The 13,749-nt window shown below is 38.7% G+C and overlaps 1 protein-coding gene and 1 pseudogene across 2 annotated transcripts in view; one reads left to right on the top strand and one right to left on the bottom strand.

The window, feature by feature from the left end:
* Positions 1-13,749, bottom strand: part of LOC140921199 (thioredoxin-like) — a 29,369-nt gene that overhangs the window by 11,161 nt on the left and 4,459 nt on the right. The gene's annotated exons all lie outside the window — the stretch shown is intronic.
* On the top strand, positions 3,257-10,614 carry LOC140921728 (uncharacterized; annotated as a pseudogene).

The following is a 13,749-nucleotide window of genomic DNA, read 5'->3' as shown; positions in this document are numbered from 1 at the left end:
TGAGAAAGCTGGATGTCGAAACAAAAGCAGTGTCCGGCAAAGGTTCGTCAGTTGGCTTTTCTTATTAGGCTTTAAGTCTTACAGTCAAACCAGGTCAAGCGTTCCCGTCGCTAACAAACTAATGAATTCATTAATGGAAAAATGATTTCGTTTGTTGATTCAATAATCCATTCATAAAATGAATAATCCAACAGTCAAATTGGACCTCGATTTCATAATTAAATGTTGATTTGCATGGTTTATGAACAAAATCTACCTGTATTTGCTTCCCTTTTCCTACCGTATACGATTGGGTTTTTCATCGCCTTTAATCAAAATAACAGCTAGAATAGACAGATTGCAAACGCAGAGAAACTGAGAAAGGCCAGGGATCGAAATCCACCAATCACCGCAAAAAAGATAAAAAAGATCTCCACAGGCTTGCCGAAGCCTTGCAAATATTCGAAGAACATTAAAATGCTACCAAGGAACCGTATTCTTTGTTTGGTATTGAAATAATTCACGGGAAATACTTGCATGCAACAACCGAACAACGGCAACAACTTTATTTCAGTATTCCCACGTAAGTACATGGTATTACTTACTATTCTATATTTTCAATGCGTTTCATTTATATGATATTCCAACGAAAAGAGCGAACTAAAAACACACAATTAAAATATCGGAGTTCATATTTTTTGTCTCGATACTTTTATTTGGCTCGTGGGACAATTTTGTCCATGTCAAGCTCACTTACGGTTGGCTGTTTGCCAAGTTGGATCTTGACCCTGTGAAATGAAAACATAGAAACATTCAAAGATGTAAGTTTAGATAACAGAGCTTGGAAATCGAGCTTGAAATGTGCCTCAAAGAAAACAAGGACAATTTAAGAACGATAATCTGCAAAATTTTGGTTGCTAAACGCAACAAACCTGATTGAAATGAAAGTTAAATACTCACGTTTTCGCCACAACGCCAAACAATCCAGTTTCACGTCGCCGACGGGACCACGACGGCAAGGTGGTGAGCACGAGCATGCGCAATATCCAACACATGATGATGTCACGTCCGGTTGAAGTTGCCGTCGCCCCGAAAACGTCTCTATCTTAAGTTCCCTATTGGTGCGTTAGCGACGGGAACGCTTGACCTGGTTTGAGACCGGGTGGCTTTGGGATTTTCCTGAGACCCGGCTAACTCTTGTGCGATGCTCTGAAAGTCTTGTGCACTCATACTGCTTTTAAATTTGTGGTGTCAAAATTAACGCTTTTGCTTTTTTTATCTAGCTAGGTCAGTCGTTCTCGCATTGCATTGTATTGAATTGACTCTTATTTACCAGTCCAGGGGGACCCATATCAGCTGCACCCTGTAACACCTAAGAAATGTACGATTTCGTCATCTCTTGGAGAAAATTTGTGACCATTTATTGACTAAATACCAATATTTCTGCAATAATACAATGTTATACTTTGCTGTTTTTGCCATCTTTTCAAGATAATTATTTTACGTATCACATACCAGAAGGCTGGACCGGTGTTTCCTTTGATGATGGTCCTCTTGATCCCTATTCTGCGAGAACTAATTAAGAACTTCGTAAGCGGTTGGCTAATTTTTCACAGTAGAATCAATCAAACGTGTTATTGCCAAATAAGAATTTTAATAGGCCAGTTTACAGTTGTGTGCTTAGTTGACCTTGTTTTGATAAAAACCTCGATCCTTTTCTAATGTAAATTTTGCTTAAAAAAAACTAGTTAGCATAAAAAAGACATGATTTACATAATAAAGCAGGAAGGGCTGTATCAAAACGAGGTCAACTCCAGCCTCGTTTTCACCGGCAACTTTAAAATGGGCTATTTTGGATATCGTTGTTCTCATGCATTGTTTTAGAACACAATAGCATGCTGGTAATCTAGTCAACCTAAAGAACCAATCACTAGACAAAGGTTTTTTTACTGATAAATATATCATTATTTGGCTTCAGTCATTAAAAGAAAAATTGAACAACCTTTTAGTTCATTCCCTTGTCAATCTCGAGAAGACTGGATTTGCAATCAAAGGGTGAGTCAATTTGCAAAGCTTAGGTCACGCGCAAGCTTACCAATCTTTGGTAACGCGAAAACAAACCAATCGCAAAATTGCTATCGATACTATGACACATTGCAATAGGCCTTTTCAAGTAAGAAGGGTAAAGAAGAAACGAACTTTTCCCCACAGAAAGTTACATGATATGAAATTAGCAATTAGCATAAGTAGCTGATAACGTCTACATTTTTTTTATAAGAATATGTTTTTTAAGAATATCTGATCGAGGCTGAAATTTTGGGAATTTTTAGAATACTTAAAAACAAATCCGAGGTTGAGATTTTGAAAAGAACATAATTTTGCGTGTTGAAATTTGTTGATACAATACCAGTATATGTCTTTAACAATAAAGCGTGTAAAATTGTTCCTTTCTCTAAACGGCAAAACTGGCCAATAAAACGATAAAAACCTGCAGTAGCGAAATGTTCAATGCAAGAAGAGGGTACATGTAATACATATGTATGGTAGATACTAAACACTTGTAATTTATACCCCAATACATTCTAAATGAAAATGTCATACCTTATAATCTAAGAATATTAACAGGAATACTTTTAGCCTAAATTCTACACAAAAATAAGAATATTCAGCGTGGACCGGAATGAATGAATGATTGAAGTTTATTTAAGTATCAGAGTATTTAGCTAGATATTAGCTAATTGTGGATACTAGAAGAACATTCCAAATACAAAATAAAAAAAATTAAACTAGGGATGCTACGAGTATTAAAAATCTATTTTGAAATTTGCAATCATTTTGAAGACAGTGAAGGTTTATAATAAAAATCTAAAAATCTGCACTATTCACAAGTTTTTAAAAATATCACTTAGTTCCAAGAAGAAACAACATTGTTATAAAAAAGAGTGTATTCTAGCAGAGCTGCCATTACACGGAACTACGAAGAACACAAGACAAACATGCAGAACTGCTAAAAGGTGGCCGAAACCGCTTCTACAATGATTTCAGTGAAGATTTTCAAAACCCCACACCAGAGACAATTTAGAGAAACAATGTTTAAAAACCTAAGGAGGGTTTTGTAGTACAGTTGTAATAAGTCGAAAATACGCATGGGGCTTGTATTTTTCAAAGACCCATTTTGAGGGGCTTATATAATGCCGTAACATTAAGAGTTACATGCGATAAACGTTGCTAGCTGGTAACTTTTAAGGTTAATCTTGTAGGTTTGAAGCACTTGGCAATGAAGCTCCGTGTGGATCGTGTATTGCTGTTAGTGCTGTGCCTCCATTTGCTGTCTGCAACAGTCCGCTCCGCGTCCTCAGGGATCTGGACACAGAGGCTAACCAAAGTGTCTTTGTTTGTGGCACCGCCGTCCACTGTTTTTGGAATGAGTTCCCGAGCGATTACAATCGATGCTATCAACCAGATGAAAAGAGGTTGGCGCGTTGTAACTTTTAAGTGAATCGCTATCGAGGACATTAAACCTATTGTGAGTTTTTAAAACAGCTGAAATTACACTCGCCTTAGCGGCTCGTGCAATTTCATCTTTTTGAAAAACTCACTGGTGCAAATCAATTCCAAATTGATCTCGAAACCGTATGACACCTATACTAATAGTCTATAAAAAAAAAATAGAAAGATTATAATTGAGATAACTCATTAGGGCGGGGATATACGTCAATGGTTAAAAAAAGGAAGATGGAACATGATCGAAACTGCTACTTTGAGTTGTTCTTTAAGTCAAGCGTTTTCAATATCCCCTTGAAGAAAACAGCTTCTTCGGTAGAGAGAATATATGAAAGACATATATTTGCACTGCAGAGAGAACATATTTTGTTTTCGAGTTCATCGCATACAGTTGTGGGCGCTACTCTAGCGGCAGAGAAATGATATCTGAAAAATCTTGTTGGAGACTGAATTTTTCAGGCTTTCATTTCGCTGCTGCTAAGGCAGCGCTCAGAAAGCATAACAGTTTCTTCAATACTTGAAATCTTTCCTAAGTCACCCGACAATAAAGAAGAATATAGGCGAAGCAATTGTTTTTGATCAGCTTGCGTCTCATTGGTAACGATCAGCCTGTACCCTGCGGGGGAAGGGGGTGGGGCGCATTGTGCAAGATGCGCGCTTTGTGTTTATGACAAATTGAACACAGTTTACTATGATATGTTCTCACACAGGTGAAAAGGAAGCAGCAATGGAAAGCTTACAACAGGCCATTACAACGCTTGCAGTGCTTGATGTAACAGCAGGTGCTGTGGTGCAGAACCCCTGGACAAGTCTGATTGCAAATGACATCAGTAATAAGAAGCAGTTCAAGAACGTAAACAAAGCCATAGCAAACTATCGTAACGCTATAAGCCGAGGAGTGTCATCACCAATAACCAATCAGGATGACCTTATCCGTGAGGTAATGCGAAAAAAATGAGCGCTGGACCAACTCAGTAAATGCAGCTAAGTGAAAGCGTAAATAAAGGAAGAGGCTGACTTAATCTTAGCAAACTCACTTAGTGTTAAAATATACACTGTTATACGCACCTTATAACTTCATCTGCGCTTAACGAGTATCTTTTGGTCCATAACTTTCATAACAACTGCTCCACAGAATGTCACTGATGACACGTAACCCAAAAGAGTATCGAAGTATAAATGCACAATTAATGTCACAAAATCTACCTATTGTAAGCGGTCCCTTCGGGATTTTTTGTGTTTTACGTCATCCTAACCATTTCGTACTTGAGGGCGCAAACAATAGAAACGTCATCATTACCTACCGATTCCTCGCGGCCCCTGTTTAAGCAAATCGAGATTTTTTCTATATTGACTGTATGACTGTATATTTCAACTGTAAGTACTTCGTTAATATACGCGCGAGTTACTAGAGTGCCTCCTCGGGATTTCGCCTTCTGGGCGAAATCCCTGCGGGGGCAATAATAATAATAATAATAATAATAATAATAATAATAATAATAATAATAATTATAATAATAATAATAATAATAATAATTAAATCGATCAGCGGATCTAAAAATAGGAAACGCTGGTATAAACCAATGATCATCAATTTAAACGTTTAAAAAGTATTGAGAGGGTTTTCTCAACTGTTAATTAATAGACATAAGATAAATTAAATTCGAAAAAAAATATGCAACACATTTTTGTTATCTCCTATATCTAAGTGTCTTAAGCATTGAAACAAATGCAAGGTTCCTTGGCGAGGTCCAGTCTTTACCAGCGGCTTTGGCTGTTTAGCCCGCGGAAAATAGAGTTCACTGATATCACTTAGGTCCTTGCCTCGGAGTCCAGATCCCAAAAAAAATATCCTTGCAGATGCCTAGGACAATTTAAATTGCTTATGATCTTAAAAACTACTTGTAAACTCACATAGCGTCGCCTATCAAAATAAGGATAACAGTCCGAGCTTTTCTCGCATTACCTGAAGTCGCGTCGAGTTGTTAGTTCTTGAGATTATTCTTATAGCCTTATTTCCAGATATGCTATAAAGTAATGTTTATTAATCCACACATAAAAGAACTGCGAAAGGATAAATTTAGTTTTATTTCGAAGATTGAAGCATTGAAGGACACTGCTATCGACGAATTCAAATCCGTGGTATCTTCTCTTCCCGAGTCAGACGACACCTTGAAGTATCTTAACAAAGCAGCAAAGTGGAGTAAAGTTGGGACAGCACTTGACGTATTCGGAGCTTTTTTTGATGCTATTGCAATTGGTGTTAATGCCTGGGCTTTTGACTCGGCTCGCAAGGATGGCAATGATGCTGGAATGGCATCGTCTGGTCTTAGTATGGCCGCAGGTAAGTTCGACAGCCAAACTACATTCCAATTCCGTGAATCTGATTGGCTCTTTTATTGGTTGCTATATAACAATGATACCACGAGGCCAAGTTTTCTATGAGTGAGTAATCATCGAGGCGGGGCTGAAGAAACAAGGACAAGGGGTCTAATTTTTTTAGTAGACATCTAGTAAATTGTGCTTTGGTCTTCAACATGAAAGTCAATGCTGACGTCGGCATTTTTCGGGTAAACCTTAAATGGTCTCTTGTTCTTAAAGTTTCCTGCAATTTGCCTTTAAATACAAAATATCAAGATCGTTCAAAATGCGGAACATGGTAACGCGTGAACTAATGTACTCTACCAGCTATCAAGTCAACAGGGAGCTGGTCACCATGCTAAATATGCCTGTTACTTACATTTTATGCGATTAAACGTAGGGGTCACTACGAGTTGCTAGAATTTATTTTATTTTTTCTCCAATATATGTCGTGTTGTTTTGTATTATGAAAAAAAAAAAACACATTTCAGTCTCCTTTTATAAAGTTTAGCTGCAGGTTGGCTAAATTTTGCTGGGAAAAGACGATCTTTTATCTATCGAAAGGTTCTTACAGGTTTATGAGAGCAGTAAAGATGTATAGAGTCGTGCGACCTTCCCTAGATGCACAGGACGCGTGCGCTCGTTTTCAAAGCTCAAAGATGCGATTATACTTCACGACCAAGTCTATTTTCTTACCAACTGAACACAAGGTCATCAGTATTGGGGAATACTGTGCCGTGGTCACGAGAGTATAGACCAAGTAGAGTGTTTTAAAGTGCGTGTGTTTGGTTTTTGTCTTAACTCAGATTGGGCCAATAGAGAAGCTCGGGAACGCAAAACCAAGGCAATTGCTAAATTACTTTCGACACGCTACTGAAAGCCGCTCTTTGCTTACAATATTTCTTTGCAATAAATGTACAGTAACCATCAATGTTCATGTTCTGTTTATGCTGATAGGTATTGTTGGAATAAGTACATTCATATACTCCGTAGCAACTGGATCCACAATCGCAGGTCCTCTCGGCGCCATAGTTGGCGCTCTCCTTGGTCTTGTCGCCACTTTGATTGATGTCTTCAGCAGCAATCCCTCGTCCAATATTGACGTAACCATAAAAAATCTGCGGACTTTGACGCAGTATTCCAAAGACGAGTTGGACGATACCAGGAACTTTTTGCTTCCTCTTGGAAAGTTCGGCACAATATACGAGAGCAACGCAGCCAACATGATCGACGTTTTAGGCATGCCACCCGCTCCACTCTCCTTCAAGCCCTTAACCGGAGGTGCGATGTCTGGGGAATACCTTGGCGCTGGTAAATTTCGCATGGTCGACTTGTCAAAGTTTTCAAATGCCTACTGGACCGTTAGTGGTACTGAACCCATCGGGTACGACTTTTACGGAAAAAGAGATGATAAAAACTCGCAAGGTGTAACCGTCTTTGTCGATACCAAACTTGTAAAGACGTCTGGAAGACCACTCAAGGGTGCTGTGATCCAGACATATTCAGACGGGTACGAAAATTATTATATTCATGATCACGTGACCATCGAAGACTTCGGCAACCTGAAACCTGGTCAGACCATTAAAGTCAAAACGGGTTACGGTAATGACGTCATTGCTATTAATGGTCCTGTGGGCAAATTCACTTCCGACTTTAGTAATGTGCTCGATGTCACCACTGGTACAGCTAAAAATGAACTGACTTTCGGAGGGATACCGAAGGCGCACGCGCAGATCAAGGGAGTGTACTTTAATCGTATTAACGAACGTGTAGGGTTTTTTCATGGCTCAAAACGCCAAAAGCACGAGTTTGGGACCATCAAGGGCATAGTTCTGGTGCGTGGAAGCCCTTTTAACGATCACATTGTCCTGCATGGCAATGATTTCAGGTAGAACAATCTCAAGGGCAGAATGTCTACGAAATTGACCTCATCCATGTAAGTACAGATTCCGGGGGAATTACGCAGACCATAGTTGATGACAGTGGAAAGGTTCCCAGGATCCGTGTGACGTCCTCGGGGGATATTGGAGAAGAAAACTTCGATTACAACGACCCGGTAACGAATTTCATTTCTGTAAACCCTCCTCATTTCTTTGTGTAATATTCATTTTTCTTGCCGTTTCTAAACGTAATCGCAGCCGAGAATGTAAAATTAAAGAATTTTATTCATCGCTTTAACAAATCCTCATTGTTATAGTAACTACCAACAAACAAACCAAAGCACATGACAAAAAGTAAAATGCGTAAAAGTGTCGTTCTTCATGTTCGTCCATGGCTAATATATTTCACATAAAGCAATCTTTAGCTTTCAATGACGAAAGATAAAATTAGAAACGTTTTGAAGAACTTTCAGTTATGCGCAATAAGGCTGTACTTATTCGGATAGCTCTGGTTTGATTGCCTGGTTGGGGGGTCGGAACTACGGGAAGTCTGAGATCCAACTCTTCGCGCAAGTATTCTTCAGCGGCCCTGGTACCCACTTGTGCGATAAACATAAGCAGAGGCTTATGCAAATGAGTAATCGTTATAGGGGGAACAGACACAAGCGTAAAAAATGAAATCCTTTTCCTTTTCCCTTGCTTGTGCTTATCTTACGCTTGTGAATTTCACTAGTGGGAAACGGCGTGAGATGAGCATGCGCACAAACACAGGCTGCTCATCCGCCATCCTGAAACAGTCTTCCCAGATGTGCTTCTACGCTACTTGGGTAACCTATGAAAACCATAATTGGTGCGATCTCAGGCATCCCAGCTTGGTTGTGCTCTGTCTCTATCCTCAAAGTTTCTGGAATTTGACCGTTTTCAAATTACATCACCTGCTTTTAAAGGGACTCAGCCCTAATGACTGCAATTTTGGTGTTTTTTGTCAAGATTATGCTAAACATGTTACAAGAAGAAGATTTAAAACTGAACTTCGCCTCATGGGCTATTGTGCTACGGGTCTAATTGTTAAGTATTTCTCTCTTTGGTATCGATAGGAGCTTAAGATCTCCCTACGAAACGAGGACGGTTCCTGGTTCTTACTTCGCACACTGAAGCTCAGTTACAAGGTAGAACCATTGGTGGAACTGTACGTAAACGGCAAAATAACAAAAAACCTGTACGTTGGTTGGATGAAGAAAGTCCAAGTTACCGGTGAACAGTATAACTACCAATTCCTTTCCGACCTAACAGGAACAAACAGGAATGATCTCGTCAAAATTATACGACCAGGTTCTGGGCCGAAAAGCAGCCACACCGTGGATCTGAAGGAAGGAGACGATGTTTTGGTACTTACAGAAAATCTCATGGATGTGTACAGTATCAAATCAGGTATTCTCCATTATCACGGTAATTTTAGAGTTTGATGTGGTACAAGCAAAGAAACTCCATTAACCTTTATGCAAAAACACCTGGAAGTTAGTAAAATGGACATGTTTAAGAGATTTGTCTTTTAAGACAGCAACAGAATTTAACTGACGTTTGAACTGGAGAAAGGAAATGTTTGTCCGCCTTCAAACGTCTGTAAAAAAGTTTCACATTTACGGGACTATATCTCCAGTATTTAAAAAAAAAATTCTTAAACTTGGCTCTTTTAACTAATTTTAAGGTGCTTTTATCAGCATTGTCAAAGAATCTTCGTCACCTGACCTACAAGAAAATCTACTGAAAAGTGTCTGAATATTCCTATTGCCTATTCCTTTCGCCGAGTACTCTGTGGCTCATTTACGGCTGTGATTCTATGGGAAACGAATTTTCACTAACTTTCTTCTAAACTTTACAAAGTTATTTCTTGCAAGTGAAGGAAAGTGGAACAAAAAGGGGGAGTAGCGGTGTCCGTATTCACGTTGCAGGACTTTGGTTCATAGCCACTTTACTACCCAATGACAGCACTATTGAAAGACTTCGCCTTGAGAGAGAGGCACCCATTACCTCCAAACGTTATCTCTGGCAATACAATATAATGTGCCATACTTGGGGCGGGTACTTCATATAATGGCCTATGCGGAAAAAATCTTTTGAAAAGGGGCCTTTTAATCTTTGTAGCATTTGAAGGGATAGGGAAGTTCAAAATTTCAATATTCAACAGTTCAGAATCTGAAATATCAAAAAATAGGGACTGAATCGAACGTTGAATAATTAAATCCAAGTAATACGACAAGATTGTAAAAACTGAGCAGAAAATCTTGGGCGAAATTAGAGTTTGAATGGTCTTTCTATAGTAACAAGGAGTGAGGGAGACGTTTGTTTTTCTTTATGTCATCTTTCAGATATAGCTAAAGGGTACAGTTGTTTGTGTCACCATTTTAGGAACAGTTGTTATGTGAAAGGTTAGGGTTTAAATGTCCGTCAGTGCCAGAAAATTTTGTCGCCCACGCCATGCCAACAACAGGTGAAATTCGCCTACCTGGGCCAGCATGGTTGACAACAGCATGAGTTGCTAAAACATCAGTTTGCGTTGTTTAGGCCACAACACGCTGCATTTGGTGTTTAATGGTGTGGATTACGTGCTTCAGATCAGAAGCGTTGACTCCAGTTACATTCGCCATGACGTCATACTCCGTGATGTGGAGTTTATTATGAATGAAGACCTCGCTACCCTGGTCGACATGAAAGCAGCGGAGAGCAACAACCTTGATTTGGGAAAAATTTACAAAGATGCTCAAGATTTGAGTCGCAAGTGAAATTGATCGTTTGTCGACAAGCGGATAATGCATTGATTTTTCTTTTGTCAGGATGTCGAATATTAAAATTCAAGTATAAAAAAATGTTAAGATGTAATTCCTATATATAGGAATAAAAGAAAGGGTCACAAAAAAACAGTGCTTAATTGTCTTATTGTTTTTTTGTGGGTAAGGTCTACTCTGGGACCTTAAGTCACCGTAACTTAAGGCGACTTTGGGCGATTTACAGTCCGGGCCACAACCAGATCTGGATATATGATGACGTCACCCACATTTGCAAAATGGCGCTCACGCCAAGAAACACGAGGGAAGGTCACTTCCTGGCTCTTTGCTGCGCCTAGAAGTGTCCTTTCCCCATACTACTTTGAGAGCTGTGACTTTAGACAATGAGAAATCAGGGGTGTGAAGAAAAAATGCCGTCCGATGAACGTTTGTGCGTTCTTGGGAGGTAAAACGACCGAACACGAGAGTTTTTCAGCTCAAAGAATTGCCCGACAAGGAGCAAAACATCGAAAAAAAAGAAGGTGAGTGTCATTTTTTGGACCTTTGGAAAACCTTTTTTTGAAATCTACATAAAAACAGGCTCACCATGGATGTTCAACAAATGCCCAACCGAGCCCACATTGTAGGATAGCTTTGAATACAAAAATCTTGACTGAAATGATGGTGGTCGATTAATCACTGTCATGAGACAAGTGCAAACCAGTTTCCCACTTATATAATTTTCGATTACTGAATTAAAATGTCAATGCTGACAATATAATAAGAGCATTGGTCATCGCTGGATAACCCTTTCATTTCAATGAATTAAATGTACACGGATTGAGGTACTTAAAAAAATGCCTGTATTTTCGATTGCTCATATAATTTTTTAATTTATTATTTATTTGTTACTTTACTTTGCCTTAGGTTATGACATGCAAGGTGGAAAATGTGAAGAATGGCTGAAAATACACTTTAAACAGGACACCAAATGATCGATCTTACAAAACTGTTCCATATTTCATAATTACAGTCAAACCCCATTGATATGGACACTGAAGAGGCCATAGGAAGTGTCTATATAACGGAGGTATCCATATCAAGTAGGTCCTGTTATAAAAGTCAAAAATACACTTTTTTAATCGAAATACTACAGCATCACACCTAACATATTTAAACATCACTAAGCTCTTATTCTACACACTGTGTCCATGAAAACAAACGGAAGTCTCGAGAAAATCGATCAAAAATTATGTAACATTTACCAACTCGATTGATGTCAAAATTGTCTATTATTGTTGTGCACAATTCATTCATTTTGGTGTACTATGATGCTGGGAACATGGACATGACGTCAATTAAGTGAAAGGTTTTTTACCCTACAAAAAAAGAGGTTGACTACAGCACACAATGGACTAGAGAGTGTGCGGATTAGCGAGGTTGACTTTATATGAGAATCTGTTCATTGAGGAAGAAAAAAACGTCCATTATCCACTTTAAAAGGGCAGTCTGTATTAAGAGGGTTGAATAAAGAGAAATATCAAGGGTTTTCCCCAGTGACCAAGGAAACTTCCCATAATAACAGGGAGTCCACATTAAGCTGGCGTCCGTAAAGAGGGGTTTGACTGTATGATACAGGACAAAAATAATCTGATAATAACAGAGGCTTAGTGCCAACTAAGTTTTTCAGTGTGTATGTATTCCACCTACAGTGACAGGATATTACTATAATGGCATAGTTTTTACACTAAATCAACAAAACTCAGAAAGCCAGGCATTGTTTGGGATACAAGACAGCCTTTATTAATCATAACAAAATACAATACATGGTAAATAACTAAAAAGTAATATTTAATATAAAAATAAATCTCCTTCTGCCCCGATCTGGTCGTACGGGGACAGCCCCAAGAGGTGATGGAAAACTATTTCCATCTCACCAGAGAGAGATTCGTCCAAGTTTGAAGCCAACATCCGTCCAGAAATGCAACCAGATCTGAAATTCGGTCGCCCTGACTTTGCTAAAACTATTCTCTAAGATGAAAGGCTATGCCAGTGAGATGGGCGAGAGTAAAGTGGCGGTACTGACCTGTGGCCCAACATCACTGGTGAACTCAGCCGAGAAATTGTGCGCAACGTTCTCAAGTGGAGGTGTTACGTTTGACTTCCATAAGGAAGTCTTTGAGTTTTGATGATCAGTGTCAACCTTCAGCGTGCCAAATACAGCCTAACGGGAAAAACCTGTTCGGTACACCAAAACGTCCTGAAAGACTACATCTGAGACCCTGGTTCTATAAATATTTTTGTTGTGAGGTCTTTTTTGACCAAATAGGAGTATTGAGTATAACTACTTTACTAACTATAAGCACGCCATATATTTGCCTATGTTTTTTTCCAAACAAGGAAATGTTTGCATACAGAGCGCTATGTTCAAATCTGACCCTCATGTTCTTCTTCTTGTAAACAACTTCCTATTTAAAAATACATATTCTAGACCTCGTCTAAAGAATTTTTTCGAGTAAACTACGCCGCCCACGCCACTGAGTCGCAACATTTTAGATTATTTTATTAAGGTTAATGAAGCATGGGATTGGCTTTTGAGCCATATATAATATGCCTTACCAGTAGCTGTGGTCATATTATGACAGGCTCCTCCTTAGGAGAAATTGTTTTGCAATGAGCAATTCGTCCGTAAAAACGATTTTCTATCCTCATGCAAATAAAGCTCATTTACACGAGAAAGGTTTTGCACTTAGCCTCGTTTTCAATGTGAGCGTTTGCGTAACTCGGAAATGGTCTATTGGAGGATGATTTAGCGGAGCCGAAACCAATAGACTTTTTAGGTTGTATATTTTTGTTTTCCCATTTCAGACCACGTGATTTTACCCCAGAGAACTGTTTTTTGTTTTCAAATATTGTCCACGTGTATCCACTTGCATATGTGTTCATAATTTATGAAGAGTCAAAAGGAAAATTCCCTAGACAACATCGCCTAAATTGGTAAAACAAATTCAGTCTATTGTGGAACCGCACGCACATTATAGGCTTCACACTGATGAAAAGTTACCACGTACAGACATTTCCAGCAAAACGAATTCGCGGTCTGATCCCTTTGAATATATATATTTTCATTTTACTTACATTTTCTTCTTTTAAATAACTACCAAAAATCTAACATAAATTCATTTGCTGGGTTTTACATCAAAACATTTTACAAGTAAACCAGTAAGAAAGCACTTTCAAATCCTTCTCTGTTTTAAAAT

Source organism: Porites lutea, chromosome 12, assembly GCF_958299795.1.
Source record: "Porites lutea chromosome 12, jaPorLute2.1, whole genome shotgun sequence".
In the NCBI taxonomy this organism is placed as follows: Eukaryota; Metazoa; Cnidaria; class Anthozoa; order Scleractinia; family Poritidae; genus Porites; species Porites lutea.
This window is presented reverse-complemented; position numbering and strand designations above follow the sequence as displayed.